A 16,202-nucleotide genomic window follows, 5' to 3' on the forward strand; every position below is an offset into this window, starting at 1 on the left:
ATGATAATAATAGTAAAAGAATTGGAATATACAAAACAAGTGATGTACAATGCAATTGCTCGCCACTTGCTGACCAATGCCCAGTTAGTTTCCGAGCAGTGATCTGCCCCCACTGTCCAACTCCCCCCCAGTTTCTATACTGGACATGACATCACGTGGTATGGAATACTCCTTTGGCCAGTTTGGGTCACCTGCCCTGTCTGTCCCCCCTCCCAAGTTGTGCCCCTCCAGCCTTCTTGCTGAAAAATCCTTGACTTAGTCTAAACACTACTTAGCAACAACTGTAAACATCAGTGTGTTATCAATATTATTCTCATACTAAATCCAAAACATAACACTATACCAGCTACTAGAAAGAAAATTAACCCATCCCAGCCAAAACCAGGATGCCAGGCTATGTGAAATATCCTGGATTTGAAAACAATCTTAAATTGTATCCAGAAAAATGTGTGTTATTACCAATGAACATAAATCCTTTAAACAATATATTTTTTCATTATTTTCTGTTGTTTTCTTCCCATCCTATTTTCCTCTCTGGCATCATTCTCTTCATTATTATTGCTCTTCTCTGTCTCCATTCTGTGAGCCTCTCCCCAGAGTACAAATCCTTCCACTTTCTGTGCGCTGTATTTTCTGACTGTTTAGTTTGCTAATTCAGCTTTGCTTTGCTGTTTTGGTCTTATAATGGTACTACTTTATCAAAGACAACTAAATAGCCTTCTGTCAATAATAGCAAGATGCACTACTTCTTTCCTACTTATAATATTAGATGTACTATAAATACTAGTAGTATAAAGATTTGGAACAAAGTTCATTATTTTCTGGTAAATGTGCTTAACGTGAGATTTTACGTTTGAAAATATTTTTATAAGGGAGCATACAGAGTGAAGATGAATTTGTTCAGTAGAAGATAGATTTTTGTATTTCTTTCTAAATTGCATGTCTTGATCTCATGTGCAGCTATAAGTAAAAATAAATGGGCTAATTAAACTGTGATACTTATTAAACTCTTGGCAAATTTGGTTAGACCCTCTTTCCTGCTGCTGGAAAAGTCTAACTCAAATCATTATTCATAGTATGAGTAAACTTCTGAATATATGGAAATTAGGAAGAAAATTCAGGTCAAATTTTGTGAGATGCTACTTGCTTCTTTCAGTTTAGATTAAAGAGCTCAGGCCAAGGAGTACCTTGAGGGGAAGTGATGGACTTACGCCAGTGTCTTGGCCTCTGACGGTAGCAGAAAAAAGGGGATTGGAAAGGAGTTGCTGACTTGTACCAGCTTGAGGTTTGACTTCTTAATTTACTGATAAGCATAACCTAAAGAACAGATCATAATATGATCTAATTATGTGTTATCCAGCTATTTAGTAAATGTTTGCCTGAGCAAATTTACTTAAAACCCTCTGGTGCTAGGAAGAGAATAGCAATGAGCCTGAAACTTGCTTTTTATTTATGTATTTATTCTTCCTTCTTAAGGGATCAAAGCTCTGGTCAGCAGTTCTAAATGTGCCTCTGACTCAGTAAATTTATACGTTGTGGGTTGTCTGACTCTGTTTTCTTACCAAGTTAAGCAAAGACTTATAAGAGAACGCACAATCTTTCTGTAACCAGGAAAGTATTACTTAAGATCAGTACACTTACTAGATTAGTTAAACAAGAAGCCGTTATATTGGCCTGTGTGCAACAACCTATCCTTGTACTGCAGATTCCTAGCTAAAATTAAAAAAAACAACAACAAATGTTCAAGGTGAAATAAAGAGGAAACCTGAAAAAATAATTTAAAAATTGGATAAGTTTGAAGTGGGAGTTTTCTAAATCTGGAAATCTGTTCTTTAATAAATTAGTGTTCAATGACTTCTTTTCAAAAACAATGAGTTGTTTGGTCACCCCAAGTTCTTGTTTGCTATGGATTGCTTCACATTGCTGATGAATATGCATGCTTCTTAGCAGTAACATTTCCTAGCAGAGTTGACCATAGCAATAAAGAGAAATTGTCTGTGAAAGAAACTTATTTGAAATAGCATTTAATTTGCAAGTCATAGAGGTTTATGCTGACTGATGGCACATTTAATGATCGTGATCATGTGGACCCGAGTCCAGCGAATTCTCCTCAACTTACTGAATTTTTCTTAGTTTCTTAGGACCCTGGATGTTACAGCCTTTCCTTTATTTTTTATTTTTGCAAAGTAAATTTAAGCAAGTGAGGTATAGCCATGCTCTTCAGGATTTGAAACCTTCTAAAAAACTGAATTCTGTCTCTCTTATTGAAAAGCTTATAGATTGAAACACAAGTTTGTCACTTAGAGATTTAAATTTTAATATTTGGCATTTGAGCTTAATTAATTTTCCCAACATTTAATAACTGCATTTAAATGAGGCCTGTCTTGATGGTTAATTACTGGGAATTTATGGCTGTCTTGACATTTCTAATACACTGATGATTACAGTGAAATAATTTACAAACTTACAGACATTTTAAGTTGTTTGCTTATGAACTGTTTATTCATCCCCTTTCATGGGAAAGCACTGTAGCAGGAGGGACTGCAGGTACTCAGTGTGCTGCTGTATGAATTAGTTTACATCAGCTTCTCATCTGGCAAATTGTCTGATAGTCCAGCAGACATTTTCACCTACTTGTAATAACGATAGGGAAATTCAGTAGCTAAATAACATTTCTCAGCCAGCCCAGATGCAGGTGTGGAATATGAGACATGGATGTTTCCTGACTTGCTCAAACTCTTGCAGTGAGTTTCTGGCAGCCAGAACTAGAATGAAGGATATCTGATTCATGTTCCAGTTTTCATGGCTTGCCTTTCTTCTGACATTTACAGTCCAAATCTGACAGGTAATTCACTTACCAGTCTTTGTATTTCCATCAAAAACTGTGGTACATATCTTTCTTTATCTACAGCTTCCTGACCAGAATCAAATACATATTTAATTTCATCTTTTTAAAAGCAAAATTGCAAAATTTATTTTGGTTCAAGGATTTTTATCCTTTAATAAGTTCCCTCTGATAATAGTTTCTGATTCTTTGGCTTGTAATACATTGTAAACTTTGCCTTCTTTGCAGACCTGCTGTCATCAAATTCTGAAGAGAACTATGCTTATATTGATATATTTCTAGGAGTACAAATGGAATGTTCAGCTATGTTTCTTTCCCCAAACCTTGACATAGGAATGGTTTGTGAGAATACCTGCATGTCTGCCGAAGCTTATTTTTCTGTGAATTTTAGTCTGAGAATTTTCTTATACATTTGTAATATCCCCCCCCCCCCCTAAAAAAACAAAACCCGACGAAAAAAAAAACCCAAAAACCCCAAACAAACCCCAGACTAAACTTCAGGACATTTGTTAGCTGGGAAAAATGAATCATTTCAATCCTCTTAGGACATCAGAATAACTTATGGCATAAATGGTAGTTTATGCTATGTACATTGTGTTAAGCATAATAACATAAAATAACAAGTAGCTCCACAGAGAACAAGAATGGAAATTTGCAACTACACCATTTCTCATAATGCGTAATTTATAAGATGTAAAGATATGGTTAGGAACTGGAAGTTACACAAGTTTTCAATACCAGCCAAATTCATAAATTATTTTATTCCTCTGAAATATAGTTGAACTCATCAAACACTGAGGCGTACATGCTAAGAAATTATGGTCAAATACTCAGGCTCATGCCTGTGAGCTGCAGTTCCATTTGCTTCCATCAGCCACACAGAGCTTTTATCTCTGAGGATCTTCTGATGTTGCACGTAGGCTTCTGTGACTGTCAGTATCTTTTTGTTTGCTCATATCGTCACTTTTTCATAGCCCATTTAACTGTAATGGATGGATGGATTTAAAAACCATCTGCAGCTACTATTAATATCATTCTTCAATGTGTGTATTTCCACAAGCATTTAGTAACAGCTGTTTGAGCAAAACACTTTTTGATTTACTTCCTTTGTATCTAATTTTACAGTACCGATTCATTTTTTGTTTGTTTTAGGTAATATTTGTTGATCAGAAAATGTCAGTGATAAAATTTTAAGAAACTCATTTCCAAATGCCCGTGAGGTATTTGGACTTAAAAAGAATTAGTATACATTCCTTGTCAGTAATTTAAAATCAACACAGTTTATTTTAGTGGTATTTCTGGGAATAGCTTGTCAGGAGTTTGAGTGTTACTATACACTTGTTTTACTTTAATTATATGTAACTGTGTTCTTCTGGCAAATCAATGAAATTATTTACTGTGAAAGTTGTACTCAGCCTATATTTATTGAAAGATTTAAAAATACTGTTTGTATTTTAATGACTTCCTTCAATGGTCATATAGTATGCTTACTCCTTGGTTACTGCTTGATGTGCAATATTTATATCTAGGTAGTAGAAAAGCTTTCTAATTAAATAAAAGATTATACAAACTTAAAACATATATAGCTTTTAATGATTAGAGATTATTGCTGCAGATTATACATCCATGGAGAAGAAAAGGAAATATTTTGCCTGACATGAATTCCTCTTCTGTTTTGCAGGAAATACCTTCAGTTAATGTTGTTAGAACTTGGGATATGAAGGAAAAATCAGTGACCTCTTTAAAAACAGTGGACTGAAAATAATGGTGCTACTTGATGCTACTTACGTTTCAAGCAGTAAAACATATTTGCCCTTTTACATTCTAGAATGACGACTGGTAATTTTCTTTGGAATTACTGATTTTCCAGACATTTGTGGTACAGTGGTGTCAATGAGCTTTTAGCCAGAGGTAGGAGTCCACAAGAGAAAAAACAGGTTTCATTGTAGTCTTCAGAACCATAGGACACAAGGAAAGGAAACGACTCTGGAAGTTAAAATCTTTCCAGCAGCTATTTTGGTTCCACAAGCATCATTCATGTTGTTTGACCGAAACAGGATTCCCATGCTCTAGTAGATGTAAAAGTGCTTGGTTACCATTATGAGCAAGTGACAAAGATGTTTTATATTCTCTTTTACCAGGTTATATTTTTAGATAGTTTAATCAATGCATTTTCTACTTATACTGTAGTAAGGAATAATACAAAAGTTTCAGTTAAAAACCTTTCATCATTTGGTGATGATTACGCAACATAAATTAGTCCTTGGTGTTACAAAGCAAACTGATGGTGAGCGAAGCGTTTAGTAATAGGAAATAAAGTGAATCCTGTCTTTTTCTCGGCTCTGTAAGGAGGTTTGGCAGGTCTGCCAATAGGGTTATTGATCCTTCTTCCTTTGTGTCTCACCACTTGGTCAGGCTATTATTTACAGATTATCTGACGTTCATAGTATTTTTCTTTAGGCATGCAGGAATTTATAAATAGTCCACTGCTTTGAAAAGTCTCCCTCTGGAAAGGCAAGAAATGTGGCAAGATCACTTCCTGAATAGGCTTTACAAGCATGTCTTTAGTGTAGGACTGTGCATCTTCTAGCCTGAGATCTAAGGTAAGCCACGTATTTCGAGGTAAACCCTCTTTTAAGTATATGATACCTTTAATGGAGGTTCTGTTTTGAGAGCAGAATATAACACTGAGTGTGTGTTCCTTGAAAATGTATGTGATGATGGCATTGCTGGGATCATTTCCCATTATAGGCTTCTATATTATCTTGGCAGCTGGATTTTTCTTCTGCTACCTTCAGCGTGCTCACTGTGTAAGATTAATTCTATATCAATCTTAGTGATTTAGATGTACAAATCCAAAAAACCCTCCAAACAAATAAGACATTTCTGTGACAGGTCAGGTCAGTTATTTCCAAAATTAATACTCTGGGCTGTACATTCTGGCAAGTAACTGGTTTAAATGGCAGCACTACAAACAGAGTTTGTGGAGGAAGGGAACGCTGTGTTTTACAGCCAGTTTTTGCAGGATACAGCCATGAGACTGATAGGCATTGTACTGCTTCAGCTGAGGAAACTGCCCCTGCTGCTTCTTCCATTGCCATTGGTAATAAAGCTGTTGGATTTAGTACTTAATTTTTTTTTTTTTTTATTACTAGTCAAAAGACAAAAGAATGCAAGTCTTTCCTCTGAAGCCATATTGTCTGTTTTCACCATGGGAGAGCTTGTTATGTCCCTGAAAACCAAACTGCTATTGTGGCAGGATACCTTGTTGAATGGACTATCAGATATTGCCACCTTTCTTGCCATAATAATCATAGCTACAGCTACTGAACACCACCACTGAAGCAAGAGTTGGTTGTTTTTCTAACTGTGACTTTATAGCATTGCTTGTATTAGAAGCTAACTTGTAGTGCTGCTTCTAGCCTGACCTGAATTTCTTGGGGATTTACAGAGGCATTATATTAAGGTACCAGCCAGACTACATTAAAATGAAGTACAAGTCTAGCTTTTTTCTGACAGGTGAAGTGCTTAACAGTTCTATTTTCTAGTCCTGTCATTTGAAAGGATCAAAAGAAGCTTGATAGTCTGAAATTTAGCACTATGTTGCTTTGAGGATAAAAAGTCATCTGTTTTCATGTCACCTAAAACCAACTAATCTATGACAAAACAAGAGAGAATAAGTCCTTTTTTTTTTTTTAATGTAGAATGTACAGAAAGGAAGAAGGATTGTTGAAATGTTATTTGAATTGAAATGTGCTTAAGTAATTGATAGCTGTTTATCAATATATATTAAACAAACAAAAAGAGAATGTATTTGCTCCAATACTTGCAGCAACAGTCTAATTGTAGAAGAGGAGATGCATTTCTGGAGTAAAAGATATCAGCTTGAAAATGCCATCTTGGCTAGCTTTGACTTTAGGTAGCTAAAATGCTAAGCCCCTCCAATGACAGCCTTTGATGACCCATATGCTAATACTTTCTGGCCAGCATTACTCCTGATTACAAAGGAATCTAATAACCTTCCTTGGCAGAGATTGCCATCTTCTCATGTCACCAGTGATCTCTACCAGCAGTTCTGAGTGGGTGGGTTCATGGGAGTCCCATGCATTTTTGCAGTGTTCCGCAAAGATCTGCCCTGTGTGGTTTCATTCGGAGTGTGTTTTTGTGAATATGACATTATTACTTGCCTCACCAAGTTTCAAGGATGACGTAAGACTAAATATTGCAGTTGAAGTGTTTTATTTTGTTCACTAGCAGTGACTTTTGTGTGACAACTGCTCTAAGTGTTGTGGAAATGGCTGCATAGACACATATGAGAATTTCTTTTTCTGTAGTCATACTTTAATCTTCTGGGAGGATTCATTCACGGTTTATAGTTTGTTGTTCCTGCTATACGCCTATAACCTCTTGTTAGCATTCGTGTGTCATTGCTGTTTTAAGAAAAGGCTTTTCTGAAATGCAGGCTACATTTATGTTTTTGCTTTGCAGTGATATCCCTGCTAATACATTTGGGATCTACCTTCTCAAAAGTATGCATTCAAGAACTACTTTTTTTGTGGGTAGCTACCAGAATTGTGAATGTCAATATTCCCACAGGCAGCGCTTAGTTTAAAAAACAAAAACAAAAAAACCGCCCCCTGAAACCAACAAAAGCTCCTTATTTGGGGAATTTAAACTAGTTATCTGCAAACATTTCCAGAATATTTCTTCATGTACCACAGCAATCCATTCAAGACACATTACAGAAAAAGGAGCAGGCTAAAGAGTTGAACTTGGAGTTTGATTTTGAAAGGTAAGAGGAACTCCCTGCTGAACTGGCTTGCCTGGTTTGTTTTTCAGAGCATTTTCAATATAAAGAACATGTGAAGGCTAGGTCATGGTTTACAAGAAGTCACTCGATACTTTCTTTCCATGGAACACTTGAAAGCTTTTGCCAGAGTATCGCTTGCTCTGTGTACTTGAAGGTGTTTTCAAAGTTAGTCTTTATGCCACAGCGTAACGTTTACCTTGAGTGCTTCCAGTAGGTGACGAAGATGTTAATTTGGGGGGAATATGTTTTTCTATGAAATTCAGTTTTGAAGGAACATCAAGGAGACATTAAGGAAATCTGTATTAAATCTGGAAAGTTGTACAAATTGTTTGCAGTCTCCTGATGAGACTACTAGATATAATTTTTTGTGACCTAGAATCAAAGTCCATTTCTGTTTCTTAATTACGTTTCACACTTAAGTGCAGATTGACCAGCATTTGACGTAAATGTTACCATTCTCTTTAGCTTCATCTCCAAATTTAATTAAATGCAGGTGCAAGACTGAGTAATAACTTTAGCACTCTGTTCCCACGCAACGAACCCACATGCCACTCATAAGACATTTGATGTCTGATGATGCGGTTTCCTGTCTGTTTGTGGGAAATGTTTTCCTTAGGAATTAGCATCTTATGGAGAACCAGCTGAGCTCCAATATCTGCCGTAGGTTACAATCTGTTATCCAGAGCTAGAAATCTGATCTCTCTGTAAGTGCCACTTCTGGGTAAATACTTTAAGTGGCAGATTCTTAAAGAGCAGAATTCATACCTACTTGGGCTATAATACCTTCTTTACTCTTTCCCTTTCATAATTTTCTAGCTGTTCCCCCATGATCTGCAATCTTTCAAATCTGATAGAGTTCCTCTTGCAATTCATTGGGACTTCCTGGAATTATTTTTGAAGAGCAAATTAAAGATCGTCAGATCAAATGAATGAAAGCTCAGATAGGTACTGAGTTTTTATGTATGTGGAAATTAATTTAACCTACAGTGCTTTACATAATTTCATATGAACATTTGATATTTTTGGTATACGAATGGGAAATCTTTGCCTAGTGTGTTTTGTCTTGGATGCATGTATATGGCAGAGAATTGTCTTAATATTAGAAATGTGTCTACTAAACCTGGCTACCCTTAGCATACTTTTCACTAGACTAAAAAGATTTATTTGTCCTATGTGAAATTTTGCCACATTCTCTGAGGCTGTTTCCAAGAATGGTTCATTTTCATGCAAGGTAGAAAGAGAGCTTGTAATTGCAGTTGATGAGTCTGGTTTTGGCTCCTGAATATAGAATTAAATGAAAGTCTCATTTTAACTTCTTCACTACCTTTTACTTATTTTACATTTAACTGCCTGTTGTACATTTTTTGCATCTGAATGTAGAAAACAGAAACAGTGCATAGAAATACTTCAAAAAATAGTCATGCCTGAGCATTAGTTGTACTTTCCCCACCTTCACTTTGAGACAAGAAATTCTTTACTAACATTAAAATTCTTTTCTTTAGTATAGTAATACTTCAAATTGTTGCTCAGCACACTTTTTAATATGAACTCTTTACTCGAAAGTCATAGTTCTATTTCCCTGTCTCTGATGAACTTGCAGACTGTATCTTGAAAGGAAACATAACATCAAGAGCTTCTTGTCTGTGAGAAAACAGGCTTAGAGGTGAGATTTACCTCGGTGTTATTAACTGATTCTAGGAATGAAGACAATTGACCTTTTGGTCCAAACTGTGAATGTTGTATTCCTGGTTTTGACAAATTTTGCTAAATGTTGCAATATTTCACACTTTATATGCATGTACACACACACTTATATATACATACATATCTGTATAAACAGAATACATCTGTATATATGTGTTGCTATAACTGTATAATATGCCAGAACAGAACATGGAACTTAGCACATTGAATAACTGTACCTGAATTTGCATGTTTGCATGTGCAGTAGTCTAAGTTGTGATCAGAATATCCTGTACCTTTGCAGCTGTTTGTCATTTCACAGCTTGCTCAAGTGGCTTAAATTTAGTCACTCCAATCCCAGATGTTCTGTCTTTAACCAGTGGATTAATTAGATCTATTTCTGTTATCATGTCAGAAACTTTTAATTTCCAAAAAACCCCAAAAGAGTTTAAAAAATATTTCCCATTCTGTGTATATAAGAGTTGCTTTAAAAATTTTGCATTGCAAATATGATCCAAATAGTTGACTTGTAATTGAACAGCATTCCCTTTGTTTTGCTAAATGCTTCGGTACTTTTAAGCTTTTTGTAACTAAATTTAGTTTTTTGTAGAAAGTGAGTACTTCCAAACTGTGTGCTCCTATTCCAAACTCTTAACAAAACTGTTATTACGTCATAGCCAAAACTGCAATTAAACACTTTTAGTTGATGTTTATAAAAGGTGACCCCATTCTGTTGATATCCTGGTGGTTCATGACAGGTACAATGTATGCAGTCTAGGGAAGAGGCCAAACCAGTGTTTGTCTGCTACTTCAAGTTTACAAGCTTTTATACAAGTACAGCTTTGTTGTGTTCTAGACCTACTATTAAACCTTAAATTTTATTTAAAGGCATTAGCCCTTTTACATGAATGTTTTGTCTGTGTTTGGTCATTTGTAGATTATTGCTTATTTTTCTCAAACACAGATCTAAAAAATTCTGCTTAATAGAATTTCTCCTCTGGATAAAATAGTATTTATGCAACTGGATCTGTTGCTTGTCCATCGTAATTGTTTGCACAGTTTTGATAAATTTAATCTGTTTTCTTACTGGGTTTGTTATTCCTTTTAATACTTTGAGAAGCTGAATTTTAAAAAGAGAAACTTGTTTATTTCTCCAGAGTAATTGTAGCTATATAACTTGTTGCTGGAAGAGTTACTGTAGTGTCTCCCAGCAAAGAACAGGGCCTGGATGTGCTGTGTTGTGTTACACTACCTGTGAGTATGAAATGAAGGAGACTGTGGAATAGCTGGGACTTGATTTGAAGACACTCCTGGAAGAGGGTAGAATAGCTTGAGAAAGCTGTGCTGATGAATTTGATACTGAAATATCTGAGGGGAAGAGCTGGTCATGGATCTCTGCCCCAGAACAGTTTTCAAACCTTTACCTAAAGTCCTGTGGGTTCAGCAATGACTGTGGATGCAAAATTGAACACTCATGGTAATGAATGATCTCAATTGGCAGTCAGCTGCTTTTATGAAATCTTCCCGTGTCGTGGCTTTTTAACTAACCTGTTAGGTCTTGGATGAAATGATGTGATTGCACAGGTTTGGTACTGTCACTCTTTCTCCTGTTAAGTGTTTAGTATCCATGAGAGGGCACTGTAGCATGCATTACAGAAGTGGAGAAGAGAGGCGGGGAGATGCTAAGAGAAGCAGCACATCTTTAAAGACATAGGTGAAGATAAATCTGCTAAGTATTTTATGCTATTAAATTCCCAAACCAAGGCAAAACCTACTTTTATTTCTCTAGAGATATGAACAAATGTAAGTATGCAGAGACGTCACAGTAATTTAGTACTAATACACACTGCACAACAATTAATAAAAGAAGATAATACAGGTTTGTAATATTGACTGTGTTGTATTGCTGGACACTGAAATTATTTAGGCACATATATTTAACTAGTTTATCTTAACATGACAAGATAAGGAGTGGTTTACATTTGTTGGGATGAAAGTGAAATGAATGCATCAAATCCCCCCCCCCCTTTTTTTTTTGCTTAGCTCACTGACAGGCAGAACAAAATAGTGATTTTCACTTTCCCTTGTTCTTTATGAATGCAGGCAAACAGTGTTACAATGTAAAAGTTAAAAGTCTGAGACTGTAAGTTTAAATTATAGCAGCAGCTGCAGAACTAGTTTTTCTACATGGGCAAATTAAACCTAATAACATGCCCCCAACCCCTGAGGGGCTGCCATAGCAGCACCAGGCACAAGCAGTTTCCATACTGTGGAGCTTGAAAGAGTTCTGCTGAGGTACAATTGAAACCAGTACCAGGATTTTTTCCTGGTGATTTCCTATATCAGCTCTCCAGAGAGTATGTTAAAGTGCTGAAGCTTAAAGGCGTCCATGTTTTCGAGAGTTGGGAGGCTATCTAACATCAGAGTGTTACTTGTGCACCAACTCAACTGTTTCAATTACCAATTTATCGCTGGGAAGCAGTAATGGATTTTTAAAGTTTGAAGATAGATCTGAGCTCTTACTGTCTAAAAGAAAATTCATGATTCCATTAGGAAGATAGTGTAGATGCTGAATGGTTGCAGGATTTAACCCTACTGTTTTGTGTAGCATTTATTACTGTGCTTTTATAAATCCTATTAGAGCTGCAATATTACCTATCCTGCTCTACACCGTAGTATGAAACCGAAATCTGTGTAAGAATACTGGAAATTGTGTTATTACTCCAGTTAGTTTAATATAATAAAATTACCTTATCCCTACCCTCAGACTCACAGTCCTTTGGCAGACTTAGTAAACTGTCATGAAAGCCCAAGAATCACATTATCGTCTCTCAAGAGGTGAAACACAGTATCTGCATTTGCAGTGCACAGTGCCACTCTCGCCCTCTTCCACAACGCGCCTAGACAGCCAGTTAATTTTCTGCATGTGCTTATATTAATTTGGGCAGAGCAGGAAGCATTTAAGGTAATTGTCTAAAAAATCTGGAATATTATGTTACTGCATATCAGTGTAATGGGATGATATTTTGGTATTTCTTTTGGTAAAATAGCTAATTTGTATTAACTGCAATTAGGAAATGAACTCTTCTAGAGCTGTTTTTCTGACCCCGAGAACTACAAGCTCACAGCCTCTTTCGGAGGCATCTATAATATGCCGATCAGAGGAGTTGAATGCACTGTTTTGAAACTGGAATTTTATAATCCCATATGGAGTGATCGGGGCCAGATAGTTGTGTTTACACCTGGCCCAGTGCGCACCTCACAGCTGGGACCACCCCCCCTCCAGCCCTCAGCCCAGGCTGGGGGGGTGCCCAGAAGGGTATGAGGCAGCTCCAGGTTTCCCCTGCATGGGTGACTGGGGACCACGGCGGGAGCGGCTGGAGGAGCGCGGCGCAGGTAACGCCTGCCTTTCAGCGTAGGCATGCTCGGGGGTTTGTGCAGTCACCCTCTGGTGGGTTTGAACTTCTTTTTGTTTCTTCTTTCTTAATTCGAGGTATAGTTTAGGGAGGGTTGGAGAGGTGGGTTTTCATTTATTCTGTGGGTTTTTGTTTTTGTTGTTTCCTGCAAATAGAGTCCCCATGTCAGTTTTCCTTTTGATTTCTGTGGACTGTTATTACATTGGGAATATGGAGGAACAGCTGACCGTGACTGGCTTGCTCTAAGAGCTGGATTTCTGTATAGCCTGCCATATAACTCTGTTGGGGAGGGATACCCAAGAGGTGTTTTGTTAGTGCTGCTGCAGGGCTTTTTAAATTATACGGCAGTGTTCTCAGGAATGCTGATGAATTTCAGTGGCAACCTCAGTAAATCAGACAAGACATTTTCAGCTGTTCTTTTAAGGTTGATGCCGTATTCTTTGTGGGGTTTGGCCATACAAAGGACTCTTTTAAAGGGAAAGGTGTGACTGCAGTTCCACAATTCACAACATTAAAAAAAATTTTGAAGGCTTTGTATCACTGCTTAATACGTTTTAAGAAAGTACATTAGAATGCTTTATGAAGCTATTAATTCCAGCATGTCAGTAATTAAGGGAAGGGAAGTAGGATGAAATCTTCCATATGTCTCTAGTACTCATCGTGGATCACTTTGTCTAGCGTGCCATCCAGAACTTCAGCCTCACAGCGGCCTGTTGACAGCAGTTCATGTGTAGAGCCATGTGGCTTAGCAGTACTTGCCAGAGAGGGGGGAAAAAAAAAGGTGAAGGATATTTTGTGTTTGTTTATTTTCATTTTAAGCATGAAGGGATTTAATGTCATAACTGCTTTATTCTGGTTAAAAGAAAATGGAGTGAGTGGCCCTAATGGGACATTGGGAATTTATGGTATGGTGTTGAAACCAAGATCGTGACAGGCAGCACTTCACACCATGTCTGCGGAAGCAGTTATGTTTTCAAAAAGGATGTTATGCGGAAGGTCACATCTTTGCCTCCCATCAAGATTCTTGTACAATGCAGAGTGTCATTTGTATTTTTAAAATTTGTATAAACTGTTGACTGTCCTTAGAGTGTGGTGGCTGCTTTAAAAATTATTACTTCAGTTCCTATTTTAGAAACAAATTTGTCCATAGTTGCAGACTTCCTGAATCATACCACACAGATATCAAATAGTTTATGTGTATACTTCCAGCTGGTTGAGCTGGAAATACTTCATAATACTATACAACAGGTTTATTTCACACAAATAATCTTGTTTACCTATTGTGGTCTGCTGTGTTTGTCCTCGTTGCAGCTGACGGTTAGGAGATATTGGTAAAATAATTTCCTGGATTCAGTATCATATCCAGTCAGTTATGCTATATAATGAATTCACTAATTTCCCCCACTTAAAGGGCTTCATAAGAATTTTGATGAAAATGAAAACAAAAAAAACCTAGGGATGAAATCATATCTCCATTAACCAAAATTTCACTCTTGTTATTCAAGTTTGATTTCTTACACCCATGTCTAGACTGGATAAGTATGTTATTTTTACAGAGGCCAGATAAACCCCTTTGTTCTCATTGGTTTTGGGGAAGACATATACATTCTTCGAATCTTCGAACAATAGTCCAGTTTGATTTCTATTTGTGTGAGCCTGTGGCAGAAAGGCTTTGATTCAGTGGATAAGTCTCTTGCTGTCAGAAGGCTATGGAGATCTTTCGGTTCCCAAGTCTGAATTCAGGAGACTGTTTCCAACTATGACGTAATTTAGACCTACTCACTTATACCGATATGGGTTATGTAATGGACTCTGTATTACTGGAAGATTAAATGTAGTGTGGGATAGTTCTGTCCACCTTATTCACCCTTTCCTGTCCTATATGATCCTCATAATTTCTACTTTAATGTACTGCAATATATTTATGTGTGGTAACAGTTCTCTTTCTATGTTAGATATGTAGATTCTATATTTAGAGAAGTCTTTCAGGGAGCCTACAGCACATCTGCAGTTTACATGTAGTAAACCAGCTTTTCTGAGATAACCATTTAATTAAGTTTAGGAATTTCTTAGTACAACTGAGAAGTACATGCACCTTTCCCTGCTTTTGTATACTAGCAAAATGATTGAGAAAATATTTTCCCACAAAAACGCTATAGAATTATTTGGTACGGGTTTCCCCATCTTTCCCTTGTCAAATTTCTTGATTTCTTAAATGTGAGGAATAATTACATGCTTATGCTAAGTATCAAAAGCCCTTTTTATTCAAGTGAAAAAAATTTCCTTTTCACTTCTGCTAAAAAGTGGAAGGAAGTTAAGTTGACAGTGATCACCATGCACTCTGACTTTATGTGTAGTTCTGTATCATGATTTGAGATTAACGTGTTGATTCAGTGTGATTATAGAGTGGTGTAGGTATTTCTTGAATTTGGCTATTCCTCTATATGCCAAGACAGTTTCATTTTTTTGTTTGATCCAGTTATAGGCTATTGGATATTGCAAGATCTCTGATTCGGTATTCTGCTAGTTGTAACTATGGTCTGCTTTTTGCTGTGCCACCTGATTTTATTCTGCATCCATTGCAGTGGTACTGTTGTGCTTCTGTTGTTCTGTGATGTATGATGTGCTGGGGTGTTTATCTGAGATCACTGTTATCCCTTAGGTTTAGCACAACACCATTATTTTCTTTAAAAAAAAAAAAGAGAGAAAGAAGGAAAGAAAACAACCTCAGCAACTGAAGATGAGGTGAAATGGATTTTCAACAGAAATACTCCATGTCTATCAACATATTTGAGGGCATTTTTCCTAGGTGTTCCTAGGCTCTGCGTTAGTGCAGACGGTCCTGCAGGGCCCTGGGATTTAGCAGCAACAGCAAGTTGAAACTGCTGTGTATGGGCTAGCAGAAGTGAAGCCATGAGACTGCCAGTGAAGTGTGATGTGCTGTGAGTTCACAGGTCCTGCCATCGCCCAGTGGTGAGTCCAACAGCTGAAGTGATACAGAGGACAAAAGCATTACATCTCCTTGCTGTGATAGCTGCATTGACTTGGGTATGTTCCCAGCAGTTCACTCTTTAAAGAAAACTCCAGAGAGCGAACATAACAACCCCAAAACTTCAAGCAAACCTTGATACAGGAGAAGACTTTGTTTACTGGCTTTTTTTTTTTTTTTTTTTTTTTTTAAAAAGAATAAACCCAAAATATTCCTTAACTGATTTTCAAGGATATAATTGCTGGTGTATTTATTTATTTATTTAATACTTGGTTCTTTCTGAGTTATTTGAATCTGTGTCATGGTCTTTGCATTAACATTTGCCAAGTAGAATACAGCTGGGACGGACTGTTGAAACCAAATATCTGAGAAATAAGAATAATTTAGCATGGAACCAAACCCTAAATTCTTACCTGTAGGCAGAAAATATTCATTCCCTTTTAATCTGGTGATGAGGGA

The sequence above is a fragment of the Haliaeetus leucocephalus genome, unplaced genomic scaffold (genome assembly GCF_000737465.1).
Source record: "Haliaeetus leucocephalus isolate CR32 unplaced genomic scaffold, Haliaeetus_leucocephalus-4.0 Scaffold973, whole genome shotgun sequence".
In the NCBI taxonomy this organism is placed as follows: Eukaryota; Metazoa; Chordata; class Aves; order Accipitriformes; family Accipitridae; genus Haliaeetus; species Haliaeetus leucocephalus.